This window comes from Styela clava, chromosome 12, assembly GCF_964204865.1.
Source record: "Styela clava chromosome 12, kaStyClav1.hap1.2, whole genome shotgun sequence".
NCBI lineage: Eukaryota > Metazoa > Chordata > Ascidiacea > Stolidobranchia > Styelidae > Styela > Styela clava.
Window position 1 is genome coordinate 18,213,000 of NC_135261.1, and position 13,057 is coordinate 18,226,056.

A 13,057-nucleotide genomic window follows, 5' to 3' on the forward strand; every position below is an offset into this window, starting at 1 on the left:
AAGTAATACAAAATATGATAGTAATGCAAATACTGCTCAAGTTTAACAAGCATCTTGAAAAAATATTCGGTTATTCAGGTAAAATATAAATCAGTTTAGACCAAACTAAGAACTTGGTTATCAATATTATTCTTTTTTCCTGTACAATTTAAATTAATTTAGAATTATTTGAAACCGAAATAAAGGTACTCCCGTAGTACGTGAACCAAGATGGCAGACATGGGAAATCAATATGTGTACCAGGTTAGGGTTTAGCCATAATTTTATTCTATTTTCCCTTATTTTAGTTCTATTACGAGTTCGGGGACTAGCCAAGTGACTCCCGTAGTATTTGTACCTAAAATTATGGCCTAACCCTAACCTGGCACACTTACTACGTTCCGGTGTTCGCCATCTTGGTTCACAGACTACGGGAGTACCAAAATAAATGTGTGTTACTCAATTTTTAACGAGTTTTTTTCCGAAACCTCTCTTGACAAGTATATTTTTAAGCTTTCATTAGATCATGTTCATAGCAGATTTCAGAGTTCGATTGGTATATTTTGTTTTGTCTTAAGAAAGACTATAATCTAACAAAAGATAAAAATATACTTGCTATTTTGTAAAAATATTTCATGATATTCTTATTTATGTTTATAATACTATCTCGTTCAAGCATCTTTGTGGCAACGGACACATACGGATCCGAAAGTAGTCAAGGAAAAAGGACCTTCAGTTCAATACACAGTACCCTTAGTACCATATTTTCTTTAAATAATTTATAGAAGTTCAAGTCAACACTGTCTGGAAAATAGTATTGTGGAAGGGACTTCTAGTGAATTGAGGCCTGACTACATCAATGAGGGCTTGCAACTCTTCTATCAGTACTCTTCCTCTTTTAGTTAAAGGCTTGAGACTTTATATTGAGAAAACTCACTCATACATAATAGGTATATTCTAAATGTTTGTCAGAAATCTTTCTCTGCATTTCCTATTCCTAACTCATATTGAACCACAGCTTGTTATTTTAATTATCTCACTCAACATTACTCTATCACATACGTGCTAATTCAAATACAAAGAAACATCCTTACAATTGAAGATATGCGAGAAAACACTGAATTACTTACATGTAATAAAATTAGTTAATTGATAGAAAGAAGAATAAAATTGTAAAAAGTCACTATCGAAAACTAACAGACAAACAAAATATATTGGTGATTATTATAAATAAATTTGGCATTACCATAACAAAATCAGGCTACAGGTATGTTTTACGAGTTTTAGGGAGCAACAATCACTGACATATAAAAATTTTGCCATTCATTAAGGCGCTCCAGAACCAGAAGTATGTGTACCAATATCGCGGTAACTACCGTAATTTCTTTGCCTGCTTCATATCAAGTTGTTTAAAGGGACGGAAGCTTATAGGCAGGAGGAGGTATATTCACTTGGCTAGTACAGACAGTCCCCGAACTCGTAATAGCACTAAAATAAGGATAATCGGAATAAAATTAGAGCCTAATCCTGACCTGGTCCTGTGGTACTCATACTACTTGAGTACCCTTATTATTGCTTTAGCCACATGAAGGATAAATTCTGAAATCCAAAAACTAAACACGGTGTAAAACAGTATCTTGGAATAATAATTATTAAACTATTAACAGAATAGTACCTAAGTTTCGATATATGAGAGATGAGAATATATAAATGACACTGGGTACCACAGCATTTCCCAGCTTTTAGAAGCAGCGAATTCTCTCACCAAGAGAAAGCAAGAGATTAACATTTTTTAACTCAGATTAGAACAGATGGTCAGTTTGAAAGCAAATCAATCAATGTGTTGCATAATATGAAAGGTTGAAGACGGCGCACATAAATACAATAATGATTCAGAATATAACCAATGGAGTCTGTTGAATTTTACTGGGATAAAATTCAAATCATAAATATTATAGCAGGGGTGGGCAAAGGGTGGGATTGATCTGGTTCCTGCTGAAATTACCACTATAGTTTTTATGGACATAAAATTTCTGTTACTATAATCGATGAAAATAACAAATCGCCAGCTAAAATAAATATCGTAGTTCTCTACACTTTGAATATAATGTGTAAAACGAGATACCTCATATTCAGTCATCTGAATTAGTATTCCGAAATATGAATTCTTGACAAAACAAAAGCAGATTTAAACCTACAAGCAGTCTAAGGAATTAGCCCAAGCAGCTTCAAGCCCGATTAAACAAGCATTTGGAGTTTGGACGCATGCAGTAAGCTACGTCAGTCCTATTAATCATTGTGCCATTGGAACACTAGCTGTTACACTTGTTTTTTTGTAAATAAATCGTTATTTTATACATAGTTGAGCCCCAGGCCCAGTAACCCACCCAACCTATTATCTGTGACCCACTCGGGAAAGTAATCACCAATCCCCGTAATTAGAGGCAACTTCAGATATTACTTTAATTCTAATTACAAGTGTTATTTATTTAAATGATATGACTTTGATGTAATACAAACAACATCGACCAGCGATATATCATGGTTTTGCATTCAGTTTCATTGGCAAAAATACGGTAATTAAACATTAAAACAACTTCATAAGGCTTCCAATTCCAATTGATTCAATACAAGTACATAAGCTATATTTTTCTTATGAAAGCATTAATAGTAATTTTGTCTGATACAAATCAATCAATCAACTTGATGACATCATAATTCAATGTATAAAAATATTCAATGTACGCAGTTGACCAGACAGACAATACCCCAGAAATTTTGTAACATATTTTCTTTAATGATATTCATTTATAAATTTTACTACAAATATTGGATTTTAAAAATTGACATTATCAAAGGTATGCCAAAAAGATCTTTTCAAATAGATAGTTGTCTATCAATCTTTCAATTGAGAGTCCAATCATAATTATTAATCAATATGAAACTTTACATACTGAAATTCAAATGTAAGGCAGAGTTATAGAATACTATAATACAGAATTCCCATCAGTGTTATTATGAGTGCGAAGGTCCTGTGCAAGTTAAAGAAAGTGTGAAAGTGCTCGGGCCAATTTAATGAGTTAGGTGCCTTTTGTTTTGACTTTTAAGTACCCAAAACTGCGCTCTACTTGTTAAAAAACTAAGATTATAACTGGGTTTGACCAACTGAATAGAGCCACAAATTATTTAAATCGCTTTGCAGCTAATTTGCAAAAAATGCCTACAACAGGAAATATCTTTCGGAAATAACTTTTTATCTAGCATTTTTATCTATATGCTTGATAACATGAGCAAACTACCAAATCTTGAGAGCTTGTCAAAAACTTAACAATATTCTGGGAGTTCAGAGGTTCAAAGGTTGTTCCGTTTAACTGTTGATTCTTATTATGAATCAGCGTACTCAATTTTAAGTCAAATACATATTACCGGTAATTATAATTCTCTGATTTTTAATTTGTTCAATTGGTCATTACAAAATATGACAAAAAAAATAAAAAAACTTTAGAACAACAATCTGACACGAAAAAATCACCGCAACAATACCAGCTTTCATTTATGTTTAGATGAGATAAGATTTTCGAATATGTTGAAAGTCAATGTCAGACAACTAGTTAAAAGAATTTTGTTTTACAGTGATAAATTCATTGTCATTAGAATATGATACGAATCAATACAAACATACAAATGCAAAACGCAGCCAAGTAAATGGCATTAATAAATTCTTGATTTTTATACACTACATATACAGTATTCCGATTCTGAGAACATCCCGACATTGGAAGACATCAATTATAACAGTGAATGCAAACCCCTCCTTTACGAGACAGTCTGAGGCTCCATATTGACAATGCGCAATAAACTGAAATAAAGTGCCATCTAAAAACGGCACTATGAAAAAAAAATTTCGATTTACCGAAGGAGAAAAGGTTTTCCCGTAGGATTCGAGAGTTTTGAGCGAAAAAAACGTCGATGGGAGACAATTTTGGTCGTGTGATGGCCGGCACACACCACGACTGTTTTAAATTATTACTAAATAAGCATGACGCGATCAAAAGCATTTGCCATTGCGCTAGACGCCCTTGTTTTCATGACATCTTGGAATCAGAGAACTGTGGAAGCAACTAATGAGCAAATTAGTAGATCACGTATTGGTGTTAAAAATTTTCTGTGTCCCACTGCATATATCGCCATTATTAACAGAATTCAAAGCAAATTCGTCTTGTAGAAAATAAACTATTGAAGCCAATAAGACGACTTATCATATGGCGAACCACGGCCCTTTCGTCCAGTCACCAGTCCATGTCAGGTATGGAATTAGTCAGCATGGATGATCAGATGGTTGGGGAAGCCGCAATGGACCAGCATAAACAACATTATTTCACCACCAAAAGTGGTATATTTCTGATATTCTGTATACACGTATTAGTTTTAAATATATCATTCCATATTGTATTTAGATCAGTGATGTGTATACGTCATATAACCTATAATATTTGGCAATTTTGGTATTGGACATAATTGGAGATGGGTTCCAGGCCAGACTGGATTCCATGGCAGGTGCACGCCCGAGGGCGCTAGCGCTCCGCAAAAATGCACGCCAGCGAATTCAATTTTGCACGCCGAAAATTTGCAATTGCTCACCAATGAAATTAAAATGGTTTTTGAATCAATAATCCAGTAATATCAAGATGCCAACAAATTGTAACTCCATAATTTTCGACTAATACTAGTTTGCAAGATTTGACCTGATCGAAAAATGCGAAGCAAAAAGACCATATCGTGTTGACTGATAGGAATCCCGTGATGGGCGAAAAGTTCGCCTCTGCACTGACGCTGGCCAGTTACGGCTCTGATTCAGCAAATTATTTATACAATTATTTTACACGCATGTACTGAACAGTACCGATATCTAAAGTCGCACAAACATTTCTCAAAATTAGTAACAAAGAATAGAAATAATGTCAAAGGTTAACATCCATTTCTTGCTCTGATTTGACGTATTTTTTATCCAATAATACCACGTAAACCCACTTCCAAGATTATTGACAAAGTATGGCCATTCTGCTTTAATTGAACGTATTTTGTACCCTATAATTTTACGCGGATGTACTGAACAGTATCCAAAGTATTTTTTATCCAGTACCGGTAATTTTACGCGAATGTACGGTATTGAGAGATTTCTAATGTCGAAGTCAGTTAGGATAGGATTTACATATTTATCCCGGGGAGAGGAAAGCCGATAAGACGGCTTATCCATATGGCACGCGTTGCATATATGCACGCGTGAGTTATAATTGCACGCCAGGAATTCCTATTTGCACGCGGGAGAATCTGATTGCACGCCCGATTTCTCGTTCAAAAAGGCCATGAAATCCAGACTGGGTTCCAGGGCATCACAGTAAGTGTAGGAATGTGAAAGGTGCATAAACCATATACAGATATAATACAATGATATTCAGACGAACTGGCCTAATGCTAATGGTGTACATCAGAGGTCGGCAATCTACGGCCCGCGGGGTAAAATAATCCGGCGCTCGAAGCTTCACTGAATTATAGCAACAAAACGGCTGTTTTCATGAATATATTCTTCCCGTATCAGAATTTATTGTGAGACACGTGTAGACTGAATTATATTATAACCTAACAATTTAGTGAGTAGCAAAGTTTACAATTTAATAATAATTGGACAAATGGCACCAAAACGCAGAAAAGTTGATTGCAGCGGGTTCGATGGCGCAGAAAATATTCAATGCAACGATGAAATAAAATTCATATTCTATTCGAGAGATATATCACCGCTTGGTTTTTATAAAAAGTAAATATTTGAAGGAAAACTCTGTCCTAATATGACAAACCATGCGAAAAAATTCACATCAATGTTTGGAAGTACATATGTGCGAACAATTATTTTCGAAATTGAACATTACAAAGAACAACCTGAGAACTCGGATTAGTGATGCCCATTTAGAAAATGTTTTAACCGTGGCCTCATCGAGCATGTCGCCTGATGTCGAAAAGCTATCAAATGTGATGCAACAAAAAGTGTCACATTAAATGCCATTTGTAATTTTTTTTTTATTCAGTAAGACGACTAAGTTGGGTTCACAAGTTGTCGCAATCTTCTCAATTTCAACATCTGATTTGTGTGAAAAATTTGTGATTCATCAGCCATCTTTTCGGTTTTTAACTTTCATAAAAATATGTAATAAAAATACTTGCAATCATTAATGTTGGCCCGTGAGCGACAAAAGGTTGCCGACCCCTGGTGTATAAGTATAGTTTATTTCGACTCCATAATCAGCAATAGACGATAAAATAGTTGATAAAAACAAAATAAACGAATATATGCGACTTGCATAAGATTTCAGGATCGAATGATGTATTTCATTATTTTTTTAAATGATTTAGACCTTACTTTTCACGTACTATATCACATTCTGTGTTTATCCGCGGTACCAGGTTGCAAGCAAATTTAAAAATAATTAATACCAGTAGGGCATTTAAAAAGCGTCACAAATATATGATTATACCTAATTTATAGAATTATCGCGCGGTCAGACGGTGGTTTAAATGCCTGCTCAAATTAAACTATTACAGACTAAACTTGTTTTAAAATTTAATAAAAACTGAGAAAAGTGCGCCCGCACACAAAAACGGAAAACCGCTTCTAAACGAAAGCCAGCCAAAGAAGAACAAACGAAAACAAAGACGGCTGGACGGAGAGTCTGAACGTGTTGGCAACTGATCAGCTGTGACCCCTGACCCTACTTGCTTATGTTCCTTCTGGGGAAGCTCTCTAAAGATTGACGTAAAATCGATTAGCTCAGTACCATCAGAACACTGAGCGAATCCGCTTTCGGGTCAGACGAAAACTTTTGCCGGAAGACACCACCACAAAGATGTTTACCTTGTGTATGCTGAGCTGGAAAAACTTTGACCACACCTGCCCGGGGGACAATAGGATAGAATTCACATATTCATCCAGGGGGAGTGAAAAGTCGATGAGACGGCTTAATCACATGGCGAACCACGGCCTCTCGTCCAGTTACATGTCCAGGCCGGGTATAGGATTAGTTAGCCAGTTATTTGTTTTCGGAAGCATAGACTTGATGGTGAAGGAAGCCGAAACCGACCAGCGGTTACGTGAACCACCCTACGGCGGCGAAAAGTCCAGCAATCCTCTCGCACATAATCATCCCCGCATGGGATTCGAACCCGCGATCCCACGAAGGGTAATCAGAGATGCGGTGGCGAGCGTATTCCTAACGCTTAGCACGATGCGCCACACCGCCGAGCTCAATGCCTCTCATCGTCTAAATTTGGCCCCGATTCCACCCGATAATACGATTTGACGTGTTGACCTCAACATGGTCCTGGAAAAAAAGCGAGAAAACTGACACGAAAAAACTCTAAGATTAGTTTTACAAGATAACTCAACGGATGTTTTCCCAAGCTCCGATTTCTATGTTTATATCCATAACCCTGTCCAATCAGTATCGAGGATACGATGACGTAAAAATGGCAACCGACACCAACTTCGCACTGATCGCGATAGCATGGGTGTGAATGATGCCTCGTTTTCATGGTTTTGCGTTAATTCAACCACGTGCATATGACAGGTACTGATACCTAATTTTAGCCTAGTCTATCGCAGCTTAATCGGGACTAATTTTTGATCATCGCATGACCGCGGAAATAGGCTGCTTGTAAGTTGCAACCATGCTTGAATATCTGTCTGAGAAAAAGAGGTGTCTGAGCAACTGCATAAGTTGCATTTGTTTGCTATACTCAACCACTATGCCTATTTTCAAAATTGCCTATGCAGTCAATTCCTCTCGATTTGTTGTAGTCAAATATGTTCACCATCATGACTATTGCATAGTCAATGTTTGTAGCGAAAGTAATTATTATTTTTACATTAGACCAGTAACAACACTATAGGTGTCGGTGCTTGAAGACCTAACCATGTCCCTCGCGACCCCTGTCGCACAATTAACGTTACTACTAACTTACTAGTCTATTTATTTTCTGTACCGATCTTTGTGCATTTGTTTTTTTGTGACGACAAATGATTGATTGACTGACTCAAAGACTACAGTAGATGATCGCTACCCACAACAAGAAAAGTACAGAAAATTCAAAATCAGTTTATTCTATTTGAATATTTTGATGAAAACAATGTCCCTGTATATCGACTTTAAGTTTGGGGGACGTTGCTGTACGGAACTGTTCAGTTCAGTGGTTCCCAATCTTTTTGCCCCGACGATGATTCGAAAAAACGGGCAGAGCTCTGTAAATTTGATAACGCATATATATGGTAGCCTATCGGTAGACCACGATGTAGAAGTCTCTGAGATTCTAAATATTTACGGAACGCCGAGTTCCTAGGTAAAACATAGAAAGACTTGATAGGCAGTAGGTTGTGAGGAAGCGTACGGATTACTTCCAAATATGGAATAATTTACAAATTAGTAAAGCATTTCTTGTTTATTTCGATGTTAAAATAATACAAATTGCTCCATAATTAATTCGAAAGCAAAACAGAACATGAAAGTAAAATAGGTAAAAACAACATGACGTGCCTTTTATTTTTCTTGATTTCTTGTCGTTTTGTTCTCGATTGCACAAACTGCTTCGAAATTGTGTATGAAATTCAACTCGCTTCATACTTTTTAGGAAGATTATTCAGATGTCTAAATACCATAGTATGGCAATACAGTACTAGGATTTGTTCACTTTTATACGGAGACGATGTGGACAAACTCGCTTCATACTTTTGTTTTTTAGGAATATTATTTAGATGTCTAAATACCATAATATTGCAATACTAGAATACGTTCACTTTTATACGGAGACGATGTGTAGACACATGCGAGAATTAACATAGACTGGTAGTGAAATAACAAAACAATTGACATAATTTATTGCAGACCCGCAAAATTCTGGTTTGTAGGCCAGCGGTTTGGGTCACAGGTTAAGCCTGCAAGGTGATCATGGAAATATCAAGGCTAAGGTCAATTATATACTTATATAGCCTACATATATATACATATGCGGATGTAACATGATTAGGCTTGCACGTAATTTACGGATTTACGGAATTACGGAATTATTTCGAGTTACGGAAGCGAAGTTACGAATTACGTAAAGTCGTAATTATTGGTCGAGCGCTTTCGCGATTGAAACGAGCTCTCTTCAGAGCAGTCAATTCTGTCGATTGTAAAAAATTATAAGTTTAAGTAAAAGAAGTTAGAGTTCCGGTATTCGCAGCCGTTTTTCTCTCTCTTGTTAGGCAGATGGGGAAGGGATAACGCGTCACTTACTAACCTATTATCAACTTATCTAGGATGGCCAATGTACATTTTAACCGTAGATAAGGAATAGAATTGTGTTGAGACCGATGGACGTCAACACACCTGGTTTCAACTTCTTCGGGTGAAATGACTAAAGAATGTAAGAGATCAACTTATAAAACATGGTCTATTTGTAAATGCCGTGATAATTAATGTCGCGCTCATCAAGCAGCAATATAAAGACGGAAGAGAAATTGCGTAATGAACCAACGCAACTTAGTCTTTTCGGCATCGTTAAAGCGATTAAGACGGCAGAGAAACAACAATACGACGGGATTTCCCGTGTTTACTCTGCACGAGATCCATTTTCTATCACAAAATCTTGATGTTCTGTTACCGATTTTATCGTTATATATCTGTCCGGACTTGGCATTGCTCAATACGTTTTTCACAATGCCTCGCAATATGTCGGCCAAATATGATTACCTGTCTTTACCAAATTCGGCAACTTATTTTGATTTATCGTCGACTCGAATACCACCGGCACTCGACCAAACTTGTGTCAATCTTGACAAATAGGATTGTCGACTTTAGTTAGAAAAATAAATTAATATTTTCATGAGTGCAAAATAAATGTCACAAAATGCATTGTTTTGCGATATAACTTTGTATTTTCGGTGAAGGCATGTCATATAAGTACGGTATTTTAAATAATGCGCAAATAATTAATATTTGGTCTAAATTTATAGAATTAATGTTATAACTTTTAGGCCGCGAAATGATTTAATGTAAAATGAAGCATGGAATTCGGAATATCGTCAATAAGTCGGCATCAATAATTATTATAAAATGCTAACTAAGTAGTAAAGTCGGATATTCTAAAAAACGGTGAAATAACAAGTCTTCGTCGCGAGGCAAGCGAAAGTATAATCAAACGAAAGAATACGCTTGTAGTTGATTAATAAATTAGCAACCCGGAATTTTTATTGGACACGTAGTGGACATAACGATCGTTTCAATATTATGTTGTTGTTGTTCTTGTTCTTGTTCTTGTTCTTGTTGTTCTTTGACACGTTTTTAAAAAGTCGCTTTTCTCTTCGAATACTGGACCAATTGCTTTGAAATTTTTAGTGGTTAAAGATAAAAATTTTCTCCAGAAGGCTATTACTTTTTTTTTCGCTATGACGTCATCAAAATTATGTGACTCTACGTGTCCATATATTTGAGCATAGCTCTCTTGTTTAATACGAAAGTCGTATTAATACGTTAATACGATTTTAAAAAAGTGAACTATCGTTTCTTAAATATATTACCAGTGTTGGTAATGATAAAATTGATCGCATAAAATTTGTTTATAAAGTGGATAATAAAATCAAACCTAATACAAAAGATAAAAATCAGAATAAAATTATTTTGAATTCACTCCTTGGTATTTGTCTTTAACATCTGTCGCCGGCGTGTAGTATTGCCGGGAATATAAAAACCAAACTTCGATGTCCCATTCGGAATAGAAGTGGATTAAATTGGTTGTTATGATAGGTTTAAATGTGTGAAAAAATATCGCAATTACGGGGTCATTACGTAATCGATTTGGCCGTAATTACGGAATTGATTTTTGTCAATTACGTGCAAGCCTAAACATGATAGGAAAATATATAACAGGGAAGTATTATTGACGATCGTAACACTGTCACTCAATTGTATTTATCAATATCCAAACCAGAACTAATTTCACATTTTAACTTTCGAATCCTAGTTACTTGTGTGCGCATGTTCAACAGAAGTTAGGCGATCCCGGAGAACCCCACGCTAGGTCGCGACCCATAGTTTGAAAACCTCTGCCTTAGGCTATATCATTTGAGACGCCATATTACCATCGAAGTTTTAACGCTTTAAAGCCCCTAGCCTGCCTAGCCTATGCCATTCCGAAGGGCCCTCATTTAACAATGGCGCAAAGGCGGAGCTAAAACTTTCATAGGATGTCAAAATTGGAATGTCCTTCTAAAGCAGGGGTTCTCAACCCTCCTGTTAAGTACCCCCTAGTTATGAAACAATCAACCCGAACCCCTAGTAATCAGACACCAAATAAAGTTGTAATATATTGACTAACAATTTGCTATAACAACAATTTATTGACCAACTACTGTAACTAAATTAAATCGTCGTGTTGATATTATTACCCTTGTCCTCGGCCTAACTATTGAGTTATTAAAATCTCTCTCTTAAGATTCAATTAGCATATCAATTTCCGCAAAGCTTGCAGCACATTGTTTTTTAAGATTCACAGTTTGGCTGCAAAGCCGTCGATTTCACATTGTTGCGTCACAACAACGCAAGGTCAGGGAAACTCTACTACGCTGAGTTTCAATTGGCACGCATTTTTCTCTGGTAGTAAAAAATAGCAACACAAGAAAACTCACCTGCCATCCAAGTACCCCTGGAAATCTTCCCGTGGACCCCGGCGGGTTCGCGAACACCAGGTTGAAAACCCCTGTTCTGAAGGCTTCTAAAACAGTCGCCGCGATCACGCCACTCGTTAAAAGAGACGATATTGCCTGAAATGCTAATTTGATATATAAAAATATTTATTTATATATATTATAATATTTTTTGATTACAGACAGTCTTTACTTTTTTTATTCTCACTATGGGTTGCATATATTGTAATTATTATATATATGATATTATTCTGATTGTATTATTTGAAAAATTAACACACGTCATAATTTTAAGCTGCGAACTTAAGCTTCTCTCGATAATTACTTTTGGGCCATTTTAAAGCACTTCAGTCACACTTCACACACGTTCACTAGTTTGTAAGCGTCAACCTACTCAAAATAATAAAAAATCAACTCAAAATTTTTCGCAGTAGTAAAGATCCGAGAAAATTTTCTCGGCTTCAAGTCCATTCAGTACTAATTGAAGACCCGGTTATGAATGTATTACATGATATTTTTTTGGAAATAGCTCTGACGCTTTCAAACAATTATAGAGAGGATTAAGATGATACTCGAGAAAGAAAAGTGAGCAAAAAATTATTTCATCATGCCCAATATTTGGGTCTGAATCGTCTGACCAACTCGAATTATTTTAAATTTGTCCTGGTTTTGGCAATATTGAAAAATGAATTGGTACACTGTGGCACCATTGAAATTTTTGGGGTGCCCATTTTCCTCGATGCTTTCACCACGTGCTTATATTTCTTAATGTCCTGACCATATGTCTGTTATCTTGACTGTTATTCCACATGCGCACATACGTGAATGTACATTAAAGTTGAATATAAAATATATCGTCACGATGTTGCCTTATTGTTGCTTTCAGGTTCTTAATCTAATGGAAACTAGATTTTTGGGATCTGGGGATGAAAAGGGAAGTGAATTAACGAGCAGGTTTAGAAGTTCAAATAAAGTAGAATTTGTGAGTTACGAATTATGCATCCTACAAATCGCTTCGAAATACCCAAAGTAATTCTTTCATTGAATTGCTACATCATTGTTGTTATTTTTTGTATAATCGACTACACTACCACAGCTAGCAAAAAAATGCCCTTTCTATGCCTTTTTCTCATTATTTGCAATTTGCACATTTATTTGAGAGCGATTAAAAAATATTTCGCGTGCGGAAGCACAAATACGTACGTTAAAGTTCAGTATGCACCAAATGCATTGTGATAGGCAATTTTACATAATTCATGAAGGAATCAGATTGCGGGAAATATTATGTAAGATCAAATTCAATGAATTGCATTCAATTGATGTAGACGGGAAAGCCAATCCCAATGA